The 15,546-nt window shown below is 33.3% G+C and overlaps 2 long non-coding RNA genes across 2 annotated transcripts; both read right to left on the bottom strand.

Annotated features, from left to right (window-relative positions):
* Positions 1-7,446: 7,446 nt before the first annotated feature.
* On the bottom strand, positions 7,447-8,157 carry LOC147521840 (uncharacterized). Its single transcript, XR_015194583.1, has 2 exons — positions 8,019-8,157; positions 7,447-7,922 (listed from the first exon to the last, which is right to left on the bottom strand). It is a non-coding gene; the product is annotated as an uncharacterized LOC147521840 (long non-coding RNA).
* Positions 8,158-8,717: 560 nt separating this feature from the next.
* Positions 8,718-11,397, bottom strand: LOC147521841 (uncharacterized). Its single transcript, XR_015194587.1, has 6 exons — positions 10,974-11,397; positions 10,788-10,888; positions 10,399-10,466; positions 10,217-10,300; positions 8,931-9,059; positions 8,718-8,810 (listed from the first exon to the last, which is right to left on the bottom strand). It is a non-coding gene; the product is annotated as an uncharacterized LOC147521841 (long non-coding RNA).
* Positions 11,398-15,546: the final 4,149 nt, after the last annotated feature.

Below are 15,546 nucleotides of genomic sequence, written 5' to 3' on the forward strand. Positions count from 1 at the left end.
TCAACAAGATGTAAAACTCATCATTTAGTTTAGCTACACTTAAAAGTTGTACAACAAATGAAAAAGGTTTTACCTTTGTGTGTTTGGATACGCTAAAACCTTATCATAGTTCCAAGACGTAAGAAAGGTAAGTTGTCAAGTAACAACTTTGTCAAAAGGTACTCCCAATCTATCTTTTTTCATTTAGTAGTTTGAAGACGTTCAAAATTGAAAGGTAAATTATCTAATGGAGAAAAAATTCCAATGTGATAAGTTGAATTGACAATGAGTGTTGGATATTTGATTGTGGAGCGTGTGTTTTAGAAGAACCCTAAAACTAACTTGTGTTTTTTTTTCAATACATTTTGTGTAAAAAAATTTCTTGCCTATAATGTACCTAATTTGGTAGTTACTTTCAAACAATATATCAGCTACATAATGACCGAATCTGTTTGTCATTTATAAATATTATTTCTTACATACCAAATATATACATTTTTAAAATGCTTGTTTTTTAGCATAAATATCTCTCGAAGTTTTAATTTATTGATTTGTGATCGAAGTTATAAACCGATAAATATATTTGTCACATATAGAAAATACTAGTTGAATGTTGAACTCGTGTTATTTAAGTACATTTTGGGCTAAGTATATTTTGGACCTTATGTATATATATGATAGTTACTTTTGAAACATATCTCAAAGAACTTTTATGATTTTGGGTACTTGAAATGGTGTTTATTATTTTATTTTATATTATTTTTTTTCTTTATTAAGTTTCTCTAAATGATACCGGTTGAATGTTGAACTCGTGTTTTTTTTAGTACATTTTAGGTCAAAATGGGGTATGTATCTTTTTGGATTTAGTGCACATATTTAGTAGTTACTTTCGAAATATCTTTCAACAACTTTATTATTTTGGATACTGAAATGGTGGTGATTATTTTATTTTATATTTTTTTTTCAATTAAGTTTCTACAAATTTTAATTTATTGATTTGTGATTGATGATATTGGTTGAATGCTGAACTTGTGTTTTTTTAGTACATTTTGAGCTAAGTATCTCTTAGATATAATGCACATATTTAGTAGTTACTTTTGAAACATCTATCAGCAATTTATATTTTTCAAGTAAGTTTCTCTAAGTTGTAATTTATTGACCTGTGATCGATGATATTGGTTAAAGGCAGAACTCGTGTTTCTTTTAGTACATTTTGTGCTAAGTATCTCTTGGATCTAATGTACATATTTAGGTAGTTACTTTCAAAGCATCCATCAAGAATTTTTAATATTTTAGGTACTAAAATAGTGATATCTATGATTATTTTGTTATTATTCTTTTTTATTAAGTTTCTCTAAGTTGTAATTTATTTACCTGTAATCAGTGATATTGGTTGAATGTTGAACTCGTGGTTCTTAAGTACAATTTGGGTCAAGTATCTCTTGGATCTATTGTATGTATCCGTAGTTACTTTTAAAACATATGTCAAGAACTTTTATGGTTTTGAACCGAACTCGCTTAATTTTATTATTCTTATTTTATTTTATTTTTAAGTTTCTCTAACGTTGTAATTTGTTAAACCGTGAGCTTAACTACATACTAAGGAATATGTTCACAACATCAAGCAATTACAAAATGGGTTTGAAGTTGTGAAATCGAAACTTAGGGACAATATTGATATGGCTCAAACATACGTAAGGTAAACAGCCTTAGCTATATCATCAAGTGATGAACGCAAACAATAGCAACTACTAACCTATGTTCGCTTTGCCTTTTTGCTTGCGATAAGGGAATGCTTCAAAGAGTCGTACCAAATGTTGCCAAATTATTGTAAAGAACTTAAAAGAGTGCATTCAAATTGTTTCACCGAAGCTATTAACGCCGTCCGCCCATGACCACAAGTTTGAACGCGTTTGTTTGTTAGCTATCTGGCGTCACCGTCCGAGCTTACAAAAGATATCTTCGTCCATGGATTATGATTGATGGCACTTTCATGACAGGTAGGTACAAGTCAGTCATACTAACTGCTATCGCGGCGGATGGTGATAGCCACGTGCTTCCAATTGCATTTGCTATAGTCCCGAAGGAAAACTATGACCACTGGGATTGGTTTCTAGAAAAGTTGAGAGACCTTGTTGTTGGGACTAAGCTAAACTTTATTCTTCTCTCTGATAGGCATGCAAGCATTCTTCAGGTCGTGCCTAAAGGTTCATTGCTTTTGTGCACAACACATTTCAAATTGTGTGACTAAGCAATAGACAAAAGGGAAGGTGAAAAGAGCAAACCGGGCTTACTTAACAGCAGAATTTGTAAGACTAATGAGCCAAATGTATTGTTGCGACAACAAATGTTATGCAAAGATTGTTAAGATTCCAAAAGAGTCGTGGTGTTGTGCTTTTGCTAAAAGGAGAAGGCATGGCATTTGTTACACAAATCACATAGAGCTGGAATAAGATGATACTTCCAGAGAGAGCTATGCAAGTGACATCTCATTTTGTCAATGGTATCAGGTTGAACATAATGAAACATTTCTATGACTACCGGGTGATGGTGTCACACCCCGAATTTCGACAGAATTCGGAAAAAACATTATTTGTCCCCGACTCTTCGATCTCCGAGGTGTGACGCACTCTCCACTCCCAAAAACCCATCAACAGTTTAAATATGCGGATAATTAAAAAACCAAATAAAAGTTCCATTATACAAATGTCCTCTTCATTACAAAAATTTACAAATGAAAATACATAAAACATCGTCTAGACTGAAAATCTATATCACATCAAGGGAAAACAAAACACAACCTGAGATGCAATGCTAACGCAAACCACAAGCAGCAACCAATCTTCTTCATCACTAAACTTGTCAAGACTTATCAACTATGTTCATTTAATGAACACACCCGATAAACAAACATGCAAATCGGGTCAGCATTATAAACAATGTTGGTGTGAGTAGCCCTAAAATACAACATATAATATACATATATATACACAATCCACAAGGCAGTTAGTTCCTCCACCGAGGCGCCTTAACTTTCAACGACTAATACAGCATCCTTAAGCACAATAATAAAGGCAGGTAGTTCCTCCACTGAGGCGCCTTAACTTCCCACTAATCAACCAAGCATATTACCATAATAAGATTATTTCAGACTTTCTTTGCGTGTCCCTAAAATCACGTCGTATCTATGTCTTACCTAGTTTCCCTGGCTACCACAATCGCTACCCAACGCCGAACATGTACATCCACACGCCTCCCTTACATAATGAGCCACTCCGTGCGTAACTACCCTGAGCGTGATGCCGCACACCAGGTAAATCCTCACACGGAAGCCAAATCTATGTAAAATCGCCACTATTCGCATAAAATATTATGCATCATCGCTCTATTTTGCGAACGGAATAATAGCCACTATTCGGCTATTTTCGCCGAGGGCTATTCAAATTTTATCAAAACGCCGGGAGGGCCAATCATATTACTTACCCGAAGGTCATTCAGATTAAAGCGCCCGCCGTATCAGCCCGGCCATTCATTCGATTAACCGAAATGCCGTAAGGGCCAATCACATGAGTTGTGGTAGCTAGGTTCTAGGATTTTCGTTACGTAATTTATTCAAGTGTCATACATTAATGACTCATAATAAATCCACTATATCACGTCGGTGTCAATTGTCTTATTGCACTAAGCCACAATATATAGAAATATCTCAATATATCTCATAACCATTTTCATACTTTCACGTGCCAATATATTATTGCACTACACCACACTCCCGTGGGCAAATATTCACTAATACTATGCTACCTCATAAGAAGCATCTCACATATATAATAATGGAGCGCTTTATATAAATTTCTCCAAGATATTACATTAATATATATATCCCAACATATGATATCATGTCATAATGCTTCAACGTAATCGCATACATTTTTATTATAACGTATTAGGAATATAATGTCTCCTAACATCTCAATATCGTCACGTGTAAAAAATACACAACATCAATGTCAAATCTTTTTTAGATAATGACAACCAAATTTATACAAGCTTCCACATCATTTTATTACTATATGTGTCCATATAATATACAACATAAAACGTAACACAATTAGACAGTCCACAGTCCACAATCAAAGCCCAATATATATATGCTTTACACACTACTCACGTCAAATCTAAATTAGATAATGACCAACCAAGTTATATAATATCGACAATATTTTATTACTATATTTGTCCATACAAATCAAATAGGTGAAAAACTGGAAAAGTCAACATTTCATAGTCAACGGTCAAAGGTCAAAGTCAACATGTCATGGTCAAAGTCAAAGTCAACCGTCAATGGTCAAAGGTCAACATGTCCTCGGTCAAAAGTCAAACTGCCGTTTCGTGTTCAACAAAGTCAGTTGGTCATAGCCATGGTTCATGGCTAAGGGCAAAGGTGCATGGCTCATAGCTAAGGTAATGGTTCTGGACCTAACCGCCAAACCCAAACCTTAACCCGAAAGTCTAAAAGTTGAAAGACCCATGTAGATCTATTTTAAGTCCAATGGATCGCCCCAATCAATATTAGAAACCGCCCAAAATAGCTTAAGTGGTTCGGGTCCAAAAATTGAACCAAAACCGACCCTAAAACTAAAACTCAAATTTCGCCCAACCACCATTGAAATTTCGCCTAGCCACTAAAAGAAATCGGCCCAAGACAAAACACTTAAACATTTCGGCCCAACAACTTAAAATAGAATCCGGGCCCAAACAAAACCAAAAGGTTTTGGCCCAAGGCCCAAAGCCCAAATCGGCTTGGTACTGTTCATCTTCTTCCCTAGCTACCACCACCAAAGCCACCACCAAAAATTTTCCTACCACCCACTCCCATTTCGACAAGTCGGTTGGACTCACAAACAAAACCCTCTAACATTAATTAACGCCAAAGCCTCAATTCTTGAATTTACATCTCGACCAAAACTAGATCTGAGACTAAATTTCGGCCACCATTAATGGTGCCTCAAGCTTTAACAGCTGCCCCCCCCTCACTCTACTACACTACCCCACTACCACCATTCAAAATCCAACTACAACCACAACCAAAACAGCTCACAACACCGAAAATTACAAATAAAATTCCAAACCCTTAGTATCACCGTATCAACCTCAATTCCCCATTATCGCGACCTGCGCAAGCTTCAACAAAGACACTACACAACAAACAATCAATCCCCAACAACAAGTTTCCAACCAAAACCCAAACACCAAGTTTAATTTAAATCGGCGATTTCTCGGCGCCATTGACGCCATTTGGGGAGCTTCACGTCATTCATTAGCACCCTTCAAAACAGTTGGGTTTTGATCCCCAACCAAAACCCACACTATACTATACTACCCATCTCGATTCCAACATCAGTCACCACTGAAAGAAACAACAGTATAACCGAAAAATGAAATACAAACACTTCCAAAACATATACAGGACCACTGTTTTGTTTGGGCGCGAGGGCTCGTCGCCATTAACGACCTCAGTCCCAACAGTTTAATTACAAATCCGAAATTTAACAAAATTTAATAAAACAAATGGCACGAAGTCCAATACAACAGGATAATGAACAGTATATAAAAAACGAAACAGTATACGCCGATATATCTAAACTACAAATCCGGTGAAATAGCAAAATAGCTACTCACCTGTATGAACAGCTCGACGAATCCTCCTAGCCCGATTCGTCAAGCTCCCCACCTCTCCAAAGAACGAGCTTCAAGCTCGCGCCTCCATTTTCATTATTTTATTATTCTCTCGAACCCTATTTTCCGTAACAATGTGTTTTATATACTTGGGTCCAAACCCAAGCCCAACACCGACTTCGGGCCCGTAAAACCAGCCCACGGTCTCAAATCGGTCCAAAGAAATTTTGAAAATAAATAATTAAATTAATTAATTAAATAGATAAAAACGTATTTTTAAAATCACGCATGCTATGGCGGCCAAAGTTGAAGACAAAAAAAGCCCGACCAAATCAGTAGAGGATGTGCTCATCTCGTCGAGATATAATGAGTAGACCTTTCACAAAGATGGTAAGGGCAAGTGAGCACGCTTTACTCAGGTATCGATCGATCGGATCGTCTCGACACCGTAGACCTTTTGGAGAAGACTTGCATTTACAGTTTCTTTCAGCAGCTTGGTCTTCCTTGTAGCCATGCTATGAAGGCAATCGATGACGGTAAGATATGTGCATATGACTTTTGCATGCATTGGTACACAAAGGAAACGATGATGGATACATATTGGAAGAAGTGGACGCCATTAAAAGGAAAAGAACAGTGGGTTTGGGTTTATGATGACATTATTGTCCTACAAGTGAGAGACTGACAAACTCATATGCACTGTATATCAACAACTTTACTACTGTTATTTGTTTTTTCGCTAACAGTTTTCCCACTCAATTATTCCCGCTTAATAGTTTTCCCATCAAATTCATCTGTTTATTTTCATCTTATAAGTGAGGGACTGACAAACTCATGTGCATTGTATATCGAACTTTTATCATTGATGTCGTTGTACATTGACTAATAATTATCCCATCTACTGATGAAACTACTTCATGACTTAGAATTTCGATTTTGTTGGATTGATGTAATAAATTTGAAAAGAATATAAATTTTATCATTTTAATGGAATATATATTTTGCTAATTTTATTATGAGGTAACTTTTATTATTTTGCAAGGAATATGAATTTTGTTATATGAATGAAGATGGATTGTGTTAAATTTATTGTTTTATTATTTATTATTTATTTTTATCTATTATATTTTTAGTCATTTTAATTAGTTAAGAAATAAATAAAAAAACACTCAAAAATCAATGATTGAGTGTAAGAGGAGAGAGAAAAGTGTAAAAGGAGAGAGAGTACTGTTTTGTTAAAAACAAACTCAAATACGTCAACATCATGGGGACAATGAGAGAAAAGTGTAAGAGGTGAGAGATTGTAAAAGGAGAGATAAAAGTGTTTTGTTTTTATTTGAAGGGCAAAATTGTCAAAAGCCGCGTTGAAAAGTCAAAATTGGAAGTGGATTACTACTTGGGAACACATTGACATTATTGGTTACTAATTGGGAAATTACCCAATTTTTTTCTTAAAGAGTCTTTAATTTGCTAATTTTGCAATATACAAAATTTCGACCAACCATATTATAGACTTATAGTTTCACTCCACTCGATACATACATGCATAAAAATTTCATCGAAATATCTACCATTACATCCATTACTTTGGCCAACTGAGGGGTGATGTGTATATAACATTTTTTTTAAAAAAAATTTCACGGTCTAACTCATTTTCCATCAAGTGTACGTGAAACAAAAAAGATGAACATGTACCTGTAGATGATGGATAGAGGCATAGAAAGAATAATAAAATGATGTGGGGACCAAGAGCAGCTGCAATGCTGCATTATTCCAAATACATGAAACTGAAATAGAATCGTTAATGATTTTATTAGTTAGCTTGAAGAAGGGATTCATGCAATGAGATTCTCCTTCAGGATCAATAATGGTAAAAAACATTGGCTACATTATGAATAATTTCTCCTATGCTGTTTCAATTTTGAGGAGAAAATTATCGACATGTTCATATATCAGGTTTGGTACATGTGCACAGGAATCCGAATTGCCCAACTGCAACCTCCATTATCTCATCATTCAAACTTTGTCGTAGGCCTCAAATTGGGAAAAGAGTAGATGGATCATCAATTACCATTTGACTTTTCTTAACCTCCACAATGTTCACTGAGGGTTTCCGTAATCTGTCCAATTACCACATGGGCAATGAAGAATATCACCATAATTGGCAGTAATACACCACGGGTGGAAGATATGGCCACAGATAAACAGTTTATAGTCGTGACCCCACACAGGAACTTTACACATGTTGCAACTTGGTGGCGGGTCTGCAAATATACCCAATCAAGCATAAGTAATAATGCATTAAGAGTAAAACAATCTAAAAAATCCAGGTAATATATATTCAAGGGGCAAGATAATACAGCTCAAATTTTCTGCAGATATTACTGGAGGAGTGTAACTGTGTAAGCTTGTACATTTGCTGCAGGTATTGGTGGAAGGGCGTAAACTTGTACATTTAATGCGTGTAATCGGGTGGAGGAGCATAAGATTGTAAGTTTGTCGCATATCCACTGCATATGGTGTAATGCAAATGATCGCAAAAGAATTACAAAGCAAGTTGTAGTAATGGCCATAGTCACGATCACATCTTCCCGACCCCACGCAACACCGTCCACGAGGATAGCGACGCCACTACCAGTCTACAAATAAGCAACTGTTTGGAGCACATTCCATTCACACATTTTCGCAAGTTGGATCGGTCCGTCTTAGAAGAATTTTTTTTTACTAATAGCTAGAAGAGAGCACTAACATCACATTGAAAGTCAAAAAGTTCGTTAAAATGTTCAATTTTTTCTAATCGCCAGTAACCTGAATTAAAAAGACGGCAAGCAAGGTGATAGGCTATTAGCATCTACCTCATTGATTACATCTTGGAGTTTAGCTTCATTTGTGTTTTTCCATAAAGATCTCATAACAATACCCAACTCAACAGACATTACCGCATTATAAGACCGAAAATGAATGACCATATATAATAGTCAAGAGTAGCAACTAACACCATAGCGTAATCTTCCAAAGCGGATCTTTCTTTTCAAGGGCTACAACTATAATGGGAGTTACCAGAGTTGACTTTCAGTTTGTTTGAGCCGGCATAATGTAGAAATTTGAGTTGATTTCAGTTTGGCACATTCTCGAACTGATCTGAGCTCATGCTTGAGGTGACATTATAAGTAAGTTTAGAAAATTTCAGCTATGGATAAACCAATAGTTACTGTGCAATGATCAAATACTTAGTTTATTAATAGGTATGTGCCTCAACAAAACAAAGATACCTAGCTCTTCCCATGAGAAACAATCATAGACCTTGCTTTGCCCATAACTTCTCCACACCTTAGAAACAAAGGGACTATCTAATGCCTCCCATATTGCGGGCTTTGCGGCACATACCAAGCAGGATGTTACTGTATGTCATTCAGAAAACAACTTCTTTAGTATTTCGTCATTTTTGCTATCATCAATTATATACTTATATGAATCCCATACAACTAATGAGTGTGTTAATTTGTTTAAAGGGTTAAATTTTAAAATGTCAATGGGTGATACCTTAATAAGAGAAAATAGTATTTGAACTATAGAATTTGACTAAATGTAATTCATTTGAAAAAAATCATATCTCAATACTACAAAAACTTAAAAATAGAAAAGTTTGAAGAGAAATGCAGATAAATAGTGATTAATTAATAAACTAAAATAATCAAACAAACACCGGAAAAATGAAATGAGAGATTAACACAATACAGTTCCACACCTGACATGAAGTTCTCATGGCAGTTGGGTCTTCGTTTTTTGGAGCTAATGTCTAATTTACAGAGAAATGGGCGGACATGTCAGAACTGGCAAAACTTGTTAGTGGTGGTGGCTAAGTGTGTGTGTGTGCGTGGCGGGGTATGGAAAGATAAATTGCACATGCAATTGGCTTTACCATGAAAGATTGAGCAATAAGAAGGCCATCTTGTTCTTAAGTTGTCGTATCGGGAATGTGAAACTCAGCAGTTATGGGTTCTTCCTTTGGTAACTTGCGTTTGGTGGTGGCAGCACGAAAAATGAAACCAAGAAAAGTAGAAAACCAATATTGAAACCAAAAATATAATCATAAGAAGAAGAATTAGAGATTTCATTCCTCGTCTCACCAACAAAAGCTAAGAAAACTATCATTGTGTTTGATTAAGCAAATTAGAAATACGTAAAAGAAAATATATATCTAACCACACACTCCGTAGTTTTGCTATTGCACCAGTTGCTACACCCTCCTCCAAATCCACCCTCAACAGTTATTACCATCAATATATTCAATAGTGGTTATCATGTACCCAAGTATATGAACGTACCAGCGTGATCTAGAAATGAATGGATGTTCATACTTAAACTCAAAAAAATCAACCACACACTAATGGGCATTTGTGTTTTTCGCTAGTTAATCAGAATGTGCAATGACGGACTCGCAGATAAGATTATAGTAGTAAGTTAACTATACTTCAATTCTAAATGTAGAAAATACACTTAAAGTTAAAATGAGCACTAACAAAAAAAAAAAAAAAAAAAACTAAATAAATCGAACCTTTTCAGTGGGAGTGGCTTCAGTAGCTACATTAGCTACATCCTGGAATTGAAATGGTCTTGTGCCACTGCAAGAAACACATTACTGTGACAATCATCAAGAAAGAACAGTTTCTAGTTTGTATAACTTCATACAATCAATATATTTCTTAACCACAAATCGAGTTCCAAGGGTTCTCATACTTTTTCTCTAGAGTATCGTCCTTTTTTGGCTTCTCATGAGTAACTTTGACAACTGTCTCCAACACGGCCTGTGATACAACGAATCCAAAAAAAATTATAACTAATATGATTTAACCAAAAAGAACACTACTGATATACCAAAAAGAACACTACTGATATAACCTTGGCAGCTGCCTACTGATATGATTTAAACGATCTAACGAAATATATTTAAGAACAGTAATATTTTCTTTTCTTTTTTACTTAAATGTGAAACTCTAGAGAACAATGTTGGATTAGATAACAAAAGATACCAAACTTTTCACACATGCAACATTAACGAAAGAAAATACACTTAAAGTTAAAATGAGCACTAACAAAAAAAAAACAATAATCTAAATAAATCGAACCTTTTCAGTGGGAGTTGCTTCAGTAGGTACATTATCAACATGGAAATGAGACCTCCCCTTCTTACTGGGAAGAATTCCAATCCCTCCATAAAACTTCTTCCCTACAAACAAATTCAACAAAAGGGGTCACACATTCTTCTCATTCGAAACTAAACAATGGGGTTGTTAATAAATTAATATATGTACCTGTAGTTGAAGGGAGTAAAGAAGCTTTGGAGTTTGAAGAAGTAGAAGGGAGTCTACAGCTGCTAGATAGAGAGAAATGATGACTGTTTGGGAAGAAAGATATAAAGAGAAGAGAGAGAGATCGTGGGTGTCTATATATCTATTGGAATGATCAAATTTATATTATTATATTATTTTCAGGTGTTAAAAAATGGGAAACCTTCATCTACATTGCTCGGATGTTTGGGTGATGTAGAACTGTAATTTAAAGTAAAAATTTAGAACTTGAATTAATGCCAAGTAAATTTAGTATACAGTGTACACTCACTGTTCGCTTTGCTATCTGGGTTATTTTCAGCACTACTGTAATTGCTTGGGTAATTAGGGGGAGTAGAAGAGTTTGGGTGATATTAATCCAAGTATCGAACCAACAAACGTACCAAACTAACACACGATCGACAATCGACCATCTCTCACACCCTATTGCTAAAGAGTCGAAACAAAAATGGACTGAGAAATGAAAACAACGTGTCTTCGAGTAAGAATTCACATTCAAAAATTCCAAATGCCATAACTTCATAACTCTGTAGAAGAATTCACATTCAAGAATTCACAGCATTGGTAAAAGAAGAAGTGTTTTCCCCTCAACAAGTAAACTTCATAACTCTGTGCCTGGGAAGATGATCAGACTTCTGCAAAATGCCTGAATCTTCTACTATCTATATACTAAAGCAGAGACCTTTAAAAGAGGATTTTCTCTCTCCTATGTGGCACTCTAATATGAGAGTTAGCCTTTTCTCTATCATATATGGCAATATGAAATATAGTATTTTCTAATAGCCTATAATTCCACGTACATGGAACCTCTTTGGAGAGTTTGAGTGTATTTCTAATTCTTATATTTGGAGAGTTTGAGTGTATTTCCAATTTTTATATATTTTATCAAATAAAAAAAATGCTAAAAAATAAATAATTTGTAGAAAATAATTTCCTATTACGAATCAAACACTTTTAGTGTTCCAATTCTTATATATTTGATCAAATAAAAAAAATTACTAAAAAATAGGTGATTTGTAAAAACTAATTCTCTATTACAAATCATACAATTTTAGTGTCTATGATAAAGCACTGACTTATTTCAAATATATCCTTAACACAGCATCAAAACATAGTTAAAAACAATTATACAAAAAATAACATCACAAAATATATAATAGAAAATAAAAAAATAATAATAATAATAACGCAAAACAATAATGACAAATATTTTAAAATATGTATAATAATGAATAAAACTAACGTCAAAAAACAATTAATGGGGAACCGAAAACTGGATGCAAATATATCGAACTAACCTCAAATAATATTTAACGAAAAATCGGAAACTGAATGTAAATGCAATCATTAAACAAATCTTAAAAAGTAATTAATAGAAAATCTAAATATTGATACAATTGCATTAAACTAACCTCAAATAATAATTAATGGAAAATCAAAACTTGGATGCAAATACATCAAACTAACATCAAAAAATAATTGTCGGAAAATCGAAAACTGGATGCAAATGCATTGAGCTAACCCTCAAAGATTAAATTAACGAGAAATCGGAAACTAGATGCAACTGCATTAAACTAACCTCAAAGAAAAATTAATTATAAATTGGAAACATAATGCAAGTGTGTGGAACTAATCTTAAAAAATAATTATCGAGAAATCGAAAACCGGATGCAATTGCATTGAACTAATCTCAAAAAATACACTAGATGCAAAACCTCAAGAAATAATTAACGGGAAATCGGAAACTGGTTGCAAATTCATTGAACTAACCTCAAACAATAATTAACAGAAAATTAGAAACTATATGCAAATGCAACTTTATCAAAATAATAAATGAAAAGTTGGAAACTGGATGCAAATGCATTAAACTAATCTCACAGAATAATTAACGAAAAATCAGAAACTGGATGCAAAATGCATTGAACTAACCTCAAAGAACAATTAATAGGAAATTGGAAGCAAATGTATTGAACTAACCGAAAAGAATAATTAACGAAAATCAGAAACCGGATACAATTGTATTGAACTCCGATCTCAAAAAAATAAATAACGGAATAGAAAATTGGATGCAACCGCATTGAACTAACCTCAAAAAATATAAATAATGGAAAATCGAAACTGTATGCAAATGCATTGAACTAACCTCAAAATATAAATAATAGAAAATCGAAAAGATGCAAATGCATTGAACTAACCTCAAAATATAGTTGGGTTATATGTTATGGGAATATCTCGATAAGTATAGTTTTGCATTTAAAATGATGTTTATATTATGTCTTTCCGTATGATTGAGAACTCCTTGCTATTCGAAAGTAGCTTCAATATATATTAACTTTTTTCTTATTAGACAATCTCATAAAACTTCAATCAAACTTCTATTATTAAACAACAAAATGAAGTTGAAGGGTTTTATCAAAGGCGAGTTATGTTTTTTTTAATGGAGAGTGAGATTTTCACGTTATAAAAAATTTGGTTGAGTGATCAATATAATATCAATATATAATAGTTTTATATATTTGCAAATATTTTTCAGAATAATTAATATAACAGCACCCGTTCGTAGATAATCTTTGAAGATTTCACATAATGAGTCATGCATAATTTAAAGAATAATTAACTGGAAATCGGGAACTGGATAATCTTCGATGATCCCACATAGTAAATTAAACATAATTTATTTTTTATGTCATATTTGCAAGGACACTTCAGATGGATCAGTAGAAGTTTGTATTACACACCACATTGGATAATTATAAAAAAATCGAAAACTGGATTCAAATACATAACTGAGCTTAATGAGTAATTAATGGGAAATCGGAAACTTTATGCAAATTGCATTAAACTAATAACAGAGAATAACTAACGGGAAATTATAAATTGGATGCAAATATTTGAAAAATATTTAACGGAAAATCGGAAACGGTATGCAAATACATAAAAAAAACCTCAAATAATAATTAATGGGAAACCGAAAATTTGATGCAAATGTATTGAACTTAATTCAAAAAATAATTAACATAAAATCAAAACAGAATGCAAAATCGCATTGAACTAACCTCATAGAATAATTGGTGGAAATCGAAACTAAATGCAAATGCATTGAAATAACTTTAAAGAATAGTTAGCGGGAAATCAGAAACCGAATATAATTGTATCGAACTAACCTCATGTATGCAAACAAATTATAAACTATCGAACTAACCTAGAAAAGCAATTAACGGGAAATCAGAAACTGGATGCAGATGTATTGAACTAACCTCAAAGAGTAATTAACGGGATATTGGAACCTGGATGCAAATGCAATGAACTAATCTCAAATACTAATTAATGAAACATCGAAAACTTGATGCAACTGTACTGAATTAACCTTAATGGATAACTAACGGGAAATCATAAATAAGTAGATGCAATTGCACTAAACTAACCTCAAATAATAATTAACGGGAAATTGGAAACTTGATGCAATTGCATTGAACTAACCTCAAAGAATAATTAATGAGAAATTGGAAACTGGATGCAACGTACTACATTAAACTAACCTCAAAGAATAATTAATGGAAAATAAAAAAACTTGATGCAAATGCATTGAACTAATAATCCTAAAACATATTTGTATTATATGTAGGAGAATAAATGTCTCAATAAATATAGTTTTGCATTTTAAATAGTGTTTATTATAATTCTTTTATTGTAATTGGGAATGTCTTGCTATTCAAGTAGCTTCAATATTATCTTCGTCATATTGGACATTCTCACAAAGCTTCAATCAAACTTCTATTATTAAACCTAACAATAAAAAGAAGTCGATAAGTTTTATCAAGGCTTGGTACTTCCTTTTTATAGAGAGTGGTCAAGAAATTTAAATGAGTAATTAGTATAATTTTCATATCTCATAGCTATCCATAGTTGCTAATATTTTTTAGAATAATTTAATATAATGACACCCGTTCGTAGGACACGTTCATGTGAAAAATATTTTCAAGTGGGAGTAGTGCATTCTTTGAGGATATGGAAACAATCAATCTGTTTTAGTGATTTGTACACATTACGTAAGCCGAATGGTGATGATTTACCGCTAAATCACCATAAATCTAATAAAACTATTATACAAGCTAGATCGAGTTTAAAATAATTTTATTTAAAAATTACGGATTAATATTCTAAACCATAATGTGAAGAGGCTATCTCAATTTGATCCCTTAGTTTCCAAGTACTTATGCACTATAATCGTTGCTCACTAACGTATTTCGGTTTATTTTCAATAAAAATATATTCTTATTCGAAAATGTGCCGCTAAATCACCATAAATCTAAGAAAATTATTATACAAGCTAAATAGAGTTTAAGATAATTATATTTGAAAATTACGGATTAATATCCTAAACCACAAAGTGAAGAGGCTATCTCAATTTGATCCCTTAGTTTCCAAGTACTTATGCACCATAATCGCTGGTCATTAACGTATTTCTATTTATTTTTAATAAAAATATATTCTGATTCGAAAATTTGTGTGAGACATTTTGTAAAGCTTTTTCAGC

Source organism: Coptis chinensis, chromosome 1 (assembly GCF_015680905.1).
Source record: "Coptis chinensis isolate HL-2020 chromosome 1, ASM1568090v1, whole genome shotgun sequence".
Classification (NCBI taxonomy): Eukaryota; Viridiplantae; Streptophyta; class Magnoliopsida; order Ranunculales; family Ranunculaceae; genus Coptis; species Coptis chinensis.